Genomic DNA, 12,768 nt, shown 5'->3' on the forward strand with positions numbered 1-12,768 from the left:
GGTATTGAGAAATACCTTAGCTTCAGATCCACACCATCAGAAGAAATTGGACCCTTCATGGGAAGGACCATATATGGTTATCAAACCAGTCGGTTCGGGAGCTTACAAGCTGAAGAACTTGACAACCCAGAAAGAGTTGGATCGTTCGTGGAATGCCAGGCATCTGAAGATATATTATCCCTGAAGATTATCATTTTCGTTCAAGATGTAACAAATTTCAAACTCAATCAATACAATTTTCAGTTTTTCAACATACTGTCTTTTGATTGGGGGCATCATACAACACATTTGAGGAACAGATCCAGCGATAAATCAAAAGGCATCGATTTAAAAACCGTGTGGGTCCTTCTACAAGGCATCGGTTTAAAACCCGAGTGAGTTCCTTCTCAAACTTATTGAATTTCTCCATAAATCTTTAAGTAAAGGCATCGGTTTAAAAACCGTGTGGGTCCTTCTACAAGGCATCGGTTTAAAACCCGAGTGAGTTCCTTCTACAAGGCATCGGTTTAAAACCCGAGTGAGTTCCTTCTCAAACTTATTGAATTTCTCCATAAATCTTTAAGTAAAGGCATCGGTTTAAAAACTATGTGGGTCCTTCTACAAGGCATCAGTTTAAAACCTGAGTGAGTTCCTTCTCAAACTTATTGAATTTCTTCGGAAATCTTTAAGTAAAGGCATCGATTTAAAAACCGTGTGGGTCCTTCTACAAGGCATCAGTTTAAAACCCGAGTGAGTTCCTTCTCAAACTTATTGAATTTCTCCTGAAATCTTTAAGTAAAGGCATCGGTTTAAAAACCGTGTGGGTCCTTCTACAAGGCATCGGTTTAAAACCCGAGTGAGCTCCTTCTCAGACTTATTGAATTTCTCCAGAAATATTTAAGTAAAGGCATCGGTTTAAAAACCGTGTGGGTCCTTCTACAAGGCATCGGTTTAAAACCCGAGTGAGTTCCTTCTCAGACTTATTGAATTTCTCCGGAAATCTCTAAGTAAAGGCATTATAAGACCTACTGCAACAATGACTCAAGTGACTAGCAAAGTTCAAAGATGTTGTTCAATTCTTTATTTCTTTAAACGACCAGAAGAGGCCAACCTTTACAACCAGCATATATATAAACAAGTGTTGGGGTACAATCTTCACTCGGTCAAATGAGAAAGACATCGTCAAGAAGTTACAAGATTGAAAGAGCTTTGCCAGAAGTAATACAGAGTCAGGAAGCAACACATATTCAAGAAGAAGAAGAACAAAGTCGGAAAAAAGCAATTCCATACTCTTTATCCAGCTTGACCAGAAGAAGCCTGATCATTGATCAAACCTGCATTCAAGGCAAGCTCTTCATAACCAAATCCTTGGAGAGGAGCATAAGGAGGGGAATCATCGAGATAATGCATGATATCCGGATCTGGAGGTAGAGGGTCGTTCGTATCCTTGGACCAGTCAGGAAGGGGAAGACCCAGCTTTGCAAACACTTCAGGATGACAACTAGCGTTGTAGGGAGTCGTGTTGAAATGAGGATCTTTCCTTAATATCGATTCCCATACTTCGTTTTCGCCATCCCGGTAGGCCTGCAAGTTATAAGCGTTCAGCATGTAAACAAAGGGCTTACTGTGCAAATACTTGAAGATGCAAGCTCTGCGAACACTGGTTGGAAGGGATTCGGGCAAGGGAATAAAAGCTTGCCTTTGGGGTAACGCTTTAGATCCTTTCGCCCCTGACTTTCCTGCTTCTCGCTCCAGCTGTCGGATCTTCTCCCTGGCACCATCCAAATCTGAACGGAGACGCTCAATCACAGAGGTTTTCTCTCCTACAACCACCCAAGCTAATCTCCTAAGACGAGCAATTTCAGCATCCTTGGCTTTGGAGTCTTCCTGAAGCCTGAAAACTTCATTACTCAGTTTACTGAGTCTAGAGGCTGTTTCCACTTGGTTGTGGAAGTTACCAATGAGACTCCTGCAACAACTTTCGAGTTAGTCAGGAGCAAAAGAATAATCTTCAGAATCAAAAGGTAATGAAGAAAAAATTACATCACCAATGACTTCATAAAGTCATCGTCTAAAAGTTTGGAAAGAACTCTGCTCTGGCTAGGCATTTGAGCAGCAGTGCACCACTCCAGCGCCTTGTCAAACTCGCTTGTCACCAAGACAGATTGCCTCAAAGAAAAAGAAGGATGAGCTACATCAAGAGAAGGATGAGTTACATCATCTGCCAACCGATGGCGCTTCCTGGTGGCAAAATCCTCCAACTCCAAAGAAGGAGAGGAAGAGGATGCCAAACAAGCATTAGAGTTGGAAATAGAAGCAGACCCTGCAGGGACCGCGCCTTCATCAGATGCCAACATAGTTGCCTTAGATGTCCGAAGGGTCTCCTTTGAAGAATCCCGAATGGTTTCTCCAGCAGGGGCATCAACGGTACAAGCAGCGACGAAGGGATCAAGATCTTCCTGGGAAGACCGAGTGATCTCTTCAGGCAGAAGGAGCGTGGGAGAAACATCAGCAGAAATTGTGGGAATCGATCTTGAAGATTTAATCACCTCACAGGGAGCAACCTTCGTCGGTGCTAGGACAGTTTTCTTACAGGAATTCGCCCTAATAAAGCTCAAATCAATCCTATGAGGCACTGCAAATCAAAAAGTAATGTCAGTACGAAGGTCCTACAACATACAGAAAAAGGGGAAACCCTAGGTCTCTGTTAAGCATAAACTGTTCAGAACTTCCTTAATAAGTAAACCCAAAGTATGAATACTATGGGGTTTACTCAGGGAGAAGAAGAGATGAAGATTCGTGACAAAAGACTTACTTTTTCAACTTTTGATCGAGGATGGTGTTGAAGGACGAGTATGAGGAAGACAGAATGTCGTTTTGCAAATCTATCAGACATAAATATTTGCAAATGGCAAGATGAGGGTGAAGCACTTTTGAGAGGCTTAAATAGCCTCGAGGTGCGATGCGATGGTTGGAACCCCAAGGTAATCAAGGGACAGGATTGAAGAGACGCTTCGAACTCCTCAAAATGAAGGATCAACGGTTAGGGGATAACGGCGCTTCAAATTCAAAATTCGAAGGCTGATCAAAGTTTCCACGTGGAACAATATTCACCTATACGAGGATACCATCAACCGTCGCACCACATGAAGTATTAAACTCCTTGGGAGAAGCGATTGGCGTACGAATATAGAAAAACGTTTGGACTTCGCAATAAATGGAGGAACGATTGGGAATAAATGTTCAGAGAAAATGAACACTTTTCTCCCGAACGCATCTCTGTGACATCTCGAACGGTATCTCCAGTTAAAGTACAAGTTATTCTACAGGATTAACTTATATCATTTACGTCTTGAAATAAAGACAGTATTTTGGTATATGAGACGAGGATGCATTAAGGCAATCATTGGAAGAGTTCGAGAAAAAAGATTGATTTCTATTCCATCAATAATGTGGGGGGCCAACCCTTACAAAAGATATAAATATATACATAGGGGATTTGTTTTCCTATGTTTCCTCTGCATTATCAATGGCATTATCAACCGAGGAGTCTCTATCAGGATCTTTTTCCGAAGCAGGCTGAGAAGGTTCTTCGGGAAGAGGCGTTGAATCAGCAAGATACTCCTCAATATTTGGGTCCTATGGAATAGGATCCTCCTCTTCAAAAACCCAAACTGAGAAGGCCAACTTAAGCTTTCCGAAGATCTCTTTGTGACACACTTGTCGAAAAGGAGTGGTATCGAAGGAAGGGTTGGATCCAAGGATTTTTTTCCCAGACGTCATTTTTCCCCGCTCGATAAGCTTGAAGGTTGAAGCGGCCCATTAATTTGGTGAAGGGGACATTGTTCAGATATTTCCGAATGCATTTCTTCCGAAGATATGGCTTGATATGTTCGGGCTCGCTGGGAACTGCCATTTTCGATAGGCGCTCATAATCCAAGGACTTAAGCTCAAGGCTCTCTCCAAAGGCAATAGCCTCCTTTTTATGCTTCCTGGCCTCACGTTCAGCGTCGCGGGCACGAACATTGGACGAGTCAAGTTCCTTCCTTAAGGAATTCAGCTCCTCCTCGTGTCTCTCCTTCAGTTCTTCGACTGCCTTCTCAGGGTCGACTTCGGAATTGGCCTTTGCCAAATTCTCTTCGCAGGTCTGTAGCAAGGAGCCGTTACGACCAACTCGGCTCAAGGCCTTCATGTGTTGATAAAAGCTCAACACCGCATTCCTAAGAAGATAGGGAGATCATTAGAAAATCTCAGAGAAGATTACAGGGTGATTGGCAAAGGATCAAGAAAATTGATACCTTGTGGAGTGACTAACAAGAACGTCATCCTCCAGAGCTTCAAAGGCCTGACGATCGGCAGGCAAAAGACCGAGAGAGCTACATTCAGCAGCTTTCTCGGGGTCCTGAGTTGCCCGATCTGTTCGTGTCAACGTTCATTGAGGCATAAAGATCTCCTCAGAGTCCTTATCCTTTTTGGATTTCTTCAGGACGGAAGCATCGGCTGGGTCATGCTTCCTTTTGGATTGAGTGGGAGAGGGGAGGTCTATCTCCTCCACAATTGGTTTCTTCCCTTTCCCCGAAACGTCAACTACTGGCTTCAGGTTCCTGATACCTTTGTATGAAGGGTCTGGGGAAGGTACGGAAGATACTTGTTCTTCAGTCAAGGCTCGAGGGGACCGCCGTTCAGCAGTCACAACAGCCTTGGCAGCTTTTACCCGAAGACTCTCGGGATCCATTCTTGGAGGCGCTACAAAGAAAAACAAGAGCCAGGGTTAAAAGAATTCTCAATATTTTCAAGGAAATAAAGCATGGCGGATAGAGAGCTCCCATCGAGCCAACCCTCAATATTGAAGGATGGAGTTGTATTCCATCTCATATCCATGTATCTCTTGATACCATAAAATTGACTTGATCTTCCCGACAGCCGCTCTGTCTCCTTGGGATAAAGGAAGGACTCGGTTACCCTCAGAATATGAAGTGTACTGCTTCCAGACGGTCGGGAAGTTAAGGTCAGATTGAGGCACTTGACAGAAGAAATATCGCTTGTGCCACCCTTTGTGATTAGAAGGGCAAGTTCCTTTGGCTAGGATGCTACCCCTTCAGTCAAGTTTCACTCTGTTGCGCTTGGAAAGCACAACCCAACCAGGAGGATGGGAGATAGAAAGAATGTGAAAATGTACGAAAAGAGGAAGAGAAGGCGTGATGCCAAGTTCAGAACATAATCCCAAGAAGCCGACGATGAGACGCCAGCTATTGGGAAGAAGCATTCCAGGACAGATGTCCCAATGATTTAGAACAACTGCAAATAAGGGATTGAAGAAAGGAAAGCGAACCCTGCTTTCCAGTGCATCTATATACAGGGGAAATTCACCCGAAAGGGTCGAATCAACTCTCTCATCTGGTTTGGGAGCCCTAAGACGGTACAAAGAAGGAAAGCCAAAACCCTGGACAGCTAAAGGAAGATTTTCCTCATTATAGGAGGAAGCTACAGAATCAGGTCCACTGGCGGATTTGATGGATTCTTTTGACCTCCCAGAAGACTCGGCAGTTGCCCTAGGAGTCATGGAAGGTCCAGACTTAGGATGCACCGAAGAAGTTTCAGTTATTTCTTCTACTCTTTGTTGGCTAACTTCTGTGAAGTCACGCTAAAGAGCAGTGAGGGTTTTGTTGTCACTATCCGACTGCTCAGAGGGGAGAGAAGCGAAGGCCTCATTGCCACTATCACTTTTACCAGTGCTTGGTGCGGGGGAAACCCTATTATCTTCCATTACTAAAGGGTTTGACGACAGTTTCTAGAGAAAAAGAAACCTGGTGACAGAAAGTAAACTTTGCAAAAAGATCAGCAAACTTACTGATTCACTGAGGCAGAGAGCTCGAGAACAAAAGAATCGTAAAGGTGCGAAGACGACGACGAGGTTTCAAAATTTCAAACAAGAAGAATGAAACCTACGAAGACAACAAACAGCTTTTAAGCACCCGCACGGATGTTCGAGGACGTCAATGATCGAGATTCATTCGGCATCAACGATCGAGATTTGAAGACGGTTCGAAAGTTTAAACTCATGAATCCAAAACAGGTGTTCAAAAACCGTCGTTTTGATTGCGTGAGCCACGATACTTTCCTGCAATAGGAGGATGTGTAGTGGCACTGTGAAATCCAGCCCAAACCTAGCCCGGGGCACCCTATTTATTTTGGGTGATGAATAACTTGTTTAATGTTAGACCTTAATGTTGGACCTTGATTTCAGTGTTACTATCTTTGAAAACCTTAGGAAGTCATGTCCGATCTTTCCCTTAGTGTAGATCCATGTCTCGAAATGATGGAAGTTGTCCTTGTGGGCCCTCTTTATGGAAGATAGGGTGTTTGACCTGAAGTGGGGGAAATAGAGACTTGTGGACCCTTTTTATTAATGATTTGGTGTTGGAGCCCAAGCCCTTGGACATTGACGATGATGCCCCTCACTTGAGAACATTGTCAGGGTTAGTTTTGAATCTGCAGCCCAAAGAAGGTGAGCTTAGTTGGTGGACCTAATGAACTCCTGTGCTAGATCTGAAAATAGTTCCCGAAACTAGACTTCTTGATTGACTTGTAGGAGAAAACCCCACTCAATTTGACCTTGTATAGCCTTCCGAATCCCTGTCTGAAGCTGCTGAACTATGTCTGACCAATCCTGCCTGCGCATCGAAGAAAATTGAATAATTTGAAGTACCTAATGAGCTCCAATGCTTGATCCGAAGGTATTTCTGGAAACTAGACTTCTTGATTGACTTGTAGGAGAAAAGCCCACTCAATTTGACCCAGTATAGCCCTCTGAATCCCTGTCCGAAGTTGCTGTTCATGTCTTGGTCGACTGCCTGGTCAACTGGCCAGTCAACCAGCCAGTCGACCAGCAGTAATGGAATTCGAAAATCACAAAAATCCTTACCATTTTGACCCTACCTTTTTGGAACTCGTGAATGAGGGTCTACCCTGATCATTGGCACTTCAAAGAACGAAAAGTGACACTCTCTTGGGCTCCCCTTGGTGTTTGTGAAGATCCTTGACTCAAATCATTAGTTTTCCACCTCAATCATCAACTCAAGGTATGGATTCTCTTCTTCTTCTTCTAATCTACTCAATCTCCTATTAATTTCTACTCTTGGGACCATGGCTGATGTGCTGCAACCTTGCAAACACTTGGCCATGAGTTTCCCCTTTCATTTCCATTAATCTAACTACGTTCTTGCTATGATATATTCCCATTATGATTGCTTACATTGCATTTCTATGATTTCTTTCATTTCAACCTATCCTTGATTCAAAATTGATGTGTAGATGTATGCTAGGTCTGATTTACTATGGATTCATGATTCTTATTTAGTTCTTAACATTCACTTGATTGATTCCCATCATTCTTTACAATTTCAATCAATTCCAATTCGATTCTTGATATTTAGCATATAGAACATAGGGCTTCGAATTGGGGGTTTTCAATTGGACCATTGGATCATCATGAAATTTGGTGTGTAGTGTTCTAATATTGTTATAATCATGCTCTCCAAATTTCGTGTCGATCGGAGCACCGAAAGGTCAGTTTCGGGCCAAATCTTAAATTCTGGCTATTGTTAACAAGACTTGGTCGACTAACAGTCGACCAAGCCAGTTAACCAAGAGATGTTAACCTCTCTCTACTTGGCTGAATTACCTCGTTTGACATCCGATTCGATTTCTTTCTTCTATGATGTTACTTGTATTTGTCTAGGGTACCAACACTGATTTTCGGACTATTCTTGGTGATCTTTGATTTTATTTCCGACTCGATTAAGGTAAGGACGGTTATCGCCATAAATACATAGGCTATGTGCTTATGCCTTGATTTTCATAACTTGGTGAACATGGTCGCTTTATTACTTTTGAACATCATAGGACTGTTATACATGCTTTAGAACAATAGTATTGTGATTTCATATATTCTTGTTATAACGATTAATTATTATTGTCACTTATACTTATGATGAATCATTTCAATATTATGACTGAACTTCTGTTATGATGATGTATCAAATGTATGTGAGATGTTGGACTTGAGTATGTGGTTGCTGAGGTATAACTTGGGATTGGGGAGTGTTCTATTGACGCTTCTGTCCTTAGGCATCGGAGGGAATAGTATGGGATGTTCTCCGAAGGTGCCCATCGACACTTTCCTGGGTTATTGGATGACATACATAGGATTGTCTAGTTGTATGGCTAGGATTATCCTTGTCGTATCAGACCCAAATCGGAAGGGCATTAAGACCGAACGACCCGTGGTAGGGTATGGTTTGATGGGCGCTCAAGACCGGTAACCACCCCGTGAGAGGACATAAACCATACTGCGGATACCTGAAAGGGGCCATTTATTGGGAGGGTTGCATATGGATAGACTTGGGCTCACAGGTGCTCAAGACCGGTAACCAACCCGTGAGAGGACGTGAGAGCTTCCCGTTTACTATATGTGGATGACCAATAGGGTTGATGAGTCCGTAATCCGGGATTACGCTGACTCTAGTGCAAAGGATACCGGAAAGGATCGCCGGGGGCGAGGAATGGACGTATCTGGATCTGACATGATATGACTGAGTAGATGACTTGCATTGGGCTAGGCTTTACCTTAACATGCGCCAGTACTTAGACCAAATGGTGATGTGAGAGAGCGGTGACCGAAACCCCAGCCAAGGTTGTCCGGAAGGTTTCAGGACCCAATTCCCACCGGCTTGAGTGAATTGAGACCTACACAAAGAGGTATGGTGCTATGACTTAAAGCATGTCTACCTTAGAGACCAGCATTCATAGAGTTAGAATCATATTGCATCATGTGTTTCATATCATAATGCATCATGTTATGGCTTGTATCATATGGCTTATGTTTTATGGAATGACTACATTGTTGAGTTCTTTTGAACTCACTCCTTTTTGCAACATATTTTGTTAGACTTTTCTGCAGGTACTACTACTGTTGACTGTGACAGTCAACACTCTGAAGACCAAGTTGGTGACTCGTACCACACTAGTGGCGGTGAACATGTTGATAAAGATTAGCAGTCCGAGACTGATTTTTGTCAGGAGCATATGCGGCCTGGCTTAGTTTCTTATAATTTTGTTATTTAGGAAACATTGTATAAGTTAGAAGAAACTGTAATTTAGTTGTTTACCTTTCCTTTCCCTTCTTTTAAGAACTGGTTGTAACCTGCACCTTATCTCGATCTACCTTCCGTTGTTATGGTAGAATGGGTTTCCGCCTCATTTCACATTTTGATTAATTATTTTATTAGTATCTTTCCGCACTCTGATGCTCTTTGTGATTCTTCTGAGATTCTTCCTTGACTTTTATTATTAAGTTATTTGAAAATCTTGATTTGTTCTTGCTTTTTATTAAATTATTGTGCTAAATGGATACGATCATTCCTAAACTTGATCTTTTGGGCTGTGGATCACTCCACCGGGTAATCCAGATAGGGTACCCTTAGGGTGGATGTGACAGGCGCCCTCACAAAGCTCGAGGAAAAAGCGACACAACCGCATTAAATGCGAAATGAAGTTTAAAGGATTATGCAAGATTATTGCTTGACGACAAACCCAGTTAAAAACCAAGCCCTCGGGATCGACCGAACGCTTGGTCTGGGGGGCTCGTGATACGGAGAAAATATGATCGAACTTGGTTCATTCATGGTTCGACCTTCGACTCCGGTCAAGACAAAGAGAATCGACTCGTTTCCGAACGAGCCAGGTTCAGGAGGTAGCTTACTGAGGAAGAAAACTAAATCATCTACAGGCACACCCTAATCCAATACTTATGGGAGGAGGTTAATTAACCTAATGACGGCATGCAGAGTTCGGCGGCTGTCACTTATCACTTTCAGAAGGATAGTCATCAAATAACAATCGGATTATCCTAGGAGTCCTCTATTAGTTCAAACTAGTAGAAGTCTATCACTCAATGGATCTATCTGTTGAGATCCAACGGCTATCCGAAGAAGGCTCATATACATCCAACGAAGAAGATTCGAAGGTACACTCTATATAAACATCGCCTCCCCACAAGGGAAGGGGGATTTAGATTCACACACTTGAACGTGAACACTCAGATGCTTACTATCTGAATCGTATTCCGGTTATTCATTCCTTAGCTCTGTGTTCTAACAGAGCCGTTTGTGATTAAGTTCATCAACTGACTTAGCCTTCGAAGGTGGACTCCCGACCCCAGCGATCGGGCCACATCTGACGCTTTGTTTTGTAGGTCATTCTCAGGAGATCTAAGGGCTGAGCAGATTTTGGACGCATCAGTACATGAGTTCTTATTAAATATCTACTTCCACACTACATGTGTATCTTGATTTTCATGAAATGACTCTCTGATATGAATTGCCAAATTTGTTTAGTAACCTATCATTTGGTGAATTGTAGTAGTTCGCAACCTATACATCTTTAGTTTTTCATGTCTATTTGCTTTATCTTTTTAAATTCATATGGAGGTAAGAACCTGAAGTATAACTAGTTTGTTAGTTCAAATTTGCAACTCCCATCTTATTTACTGATTGTTAGAGAAAATTTCTGCCTCTCCTTTATACTAGCCTGATCTCTAATTATTCTTACTTCTCTCTCAAAATTTTTTGCCTTGACTCCCTCATACTATTGAACTATTACCTCTCCCAAGAATCTCCCAAGAATCATTCCAAAAATAAGTTGAATGCCCATTCCCAATCTTATGAACAATATTAGATTTAAAAGGGGGAGAACAGAAGTTAAGCTGTTCTAAATACAAGATCCCTTTTGTTAATTGTCCTTGGGTCAAAAGGAGATGACTAGAGAAACTACTTTCCCTTGATGACTCTGGCTGACCTAGAAGATGAATCATTTAGTCCAAGATTGTTTAAGAATCAAGGCATTATTAGGTGTTTTTGGCATTCTTAAACACGAAAACCCGCCAACGCAAAGTTGTTCTAGTGGTTGAAACCAACACCTCTTAGTAAAGAGGTCGTAGGTTCAACTCTCGCTGAGGCATATTAATATCCCGATCCCCCGGCTTAATAAAGCCCCTTTGTACCCAAAAAAAAAAAAAACACGAGAACCCCAAAGATAATAGGCTTAAATAAGACTGATTATTTTACCTATGAGCGGATTTGTTATCCAACGAACCTCTCTACAGCTGACATGCAATAAATTCTAAAGAGATTTTAGGGATATCAAAACTTCCCTTGTAAAAAGTAGGGATGGAAGCAAACTCAGATTTTACCTAAACCTGCCATCATGCAAAAGAGAGAGCATTAGTCTTCCAAGCGGTTAATTGAGAACTGAGAAGAGATTTTCTTAATAAGAAATTGAAAATCCTTGATAGAACGTCTAGTAGGAAAAAGTTAAGACATTTTCCTTGATTCCAATAATTTGACTAAGAGATTCAAAGATTGGAACTAAATGTTATGGTGATATTCTCAATTCTTTAGCTGATTAAATCCTTAGCAAAAAACATAAGTAGCACCTAGCTGGAATAGCTCAGTTGGTTAGAGCGTGTGGCTGTTAACCACAAGGTCGGAGGTTCAAGCCCTCCTTCTAGCGAATATAGAATTACTTTTCTATTATTTTTTTGTACTGTGATCCATGCTTTAGTGACAGCTGGCCGAAATTTCGGTAGATTTCAACCCCCTATTTTGGGAGGTATTTTTAGTCATTTTGGGTTGAAACTTGGTGTCTACCCTAATTTGATTCCAACAAGCACTCTAGAATGACTGGTTTTGTCTAAAATCTCACCCAAATTGGTGTTCTCGATCGACACATACCCAACTGTATACGGGTAAAATTGAAATTCCATAACATCATTTTAAACAATTAAACCCAACATAAATATGCACAAGGATAACAAAGTGATAAATATTATTATAAAACACTAATATACAAATACAAATAAATATACTTGTGTTGAATAAGATCTCAGAATAAATCTCAAAGTATAATCAGAGTGCGGAATAAAATGATACCAATAAGATAAAGTAACTATAGAGTATAGCGGAAAATAACTCTATAGATCAAATACGGAAAAGTAGATCAAAACCCTAAAATAACTGTAAAGTATTACAACTAAATAAAAAGTAAGACTAAGTGTCACATCCACCCAGCCGGTACCCTACTTGGCATACCCGAGTGTGTGATCCACAGCCCCAAAGATCAGTTCGAGGAAATCAAACTAAGTCAATGTTTAACTATTATAACCAAGATAAGATTTACAATAATACGATCAAGGTCAATGTTTAACTATTATAACCAAGATAAGATTTAAAGAGAATTTACAATATAATAAGAGTGCGAAAAAAGATACCAATAGAATAAATCAATGTAGAGTGTAGCGGAAAATCACTCTACAACAGCAGCGGAAAAGTAGAACAAAAATTCAATTAAGATTACAACCGATTCCCAAAATGGAAAGAAAAGAAGTAAACTAAATCTAAACAAATGTCTCTTCAAATCTATAAATATTGTATCCATAAGTAAAAGCTTCTATGTCCCATCACCGACACACAAGCACTATAGTCGGGCTAATCTTGATAAGCTCCAGCTTCGTACTGGTAGTCTTCACAGTCGTAGTCACAATAGCTAGTACTTTGGGTACGATATGAATCATCCGCTTCGGCTTCATACTATTGGCCCTCATAGTCATCTGTACCTGTAGATAGATCTAACAAAGTTGTTGCAAAAATGAGTGGGTTCAAAAGAACTCAGCAAGACAGTTTATTCCACAATAACACATATAGCATGATAACAAAATAAAGGATGCAATAT

General features: G+C 41.3%; 1 non-coding gene across 1 annotated transcript; it reads left to right on the forward strand.

Moving 5' to 3' along the window:
• Window positions 1-11,476: 11,476 nt before the first annotated feature.
• TRNAN-GUU (transfer RNA asparagine (anticodon GUU)) lies at window positions 11,477-11,550 on the forward strand. Its single transcript has one exon. It is a non-coding gene; the product is annotated as a tRNA-Asn (tRNA).
• Window positions 11,551-12,768: the final 1,218 nt, after the last annotated feature.

Source organism: Hakea prostrata, unplaced genomic scaffold (assembly GCF_041222555.1).
Source record: "Hakea prostrata isolate BN-2017 unplaced genomic scaffold, UWA_Hpros_2 contig_109, whole genome shotgun sequence".
In the NCBI taxonomy this organism is placed as follows: Eukaryota; Viridiplantae; Streptophyta; class Magnoliopsida; order Proteales; family Proteaceae; genus Hakea; species Hakea prostrata.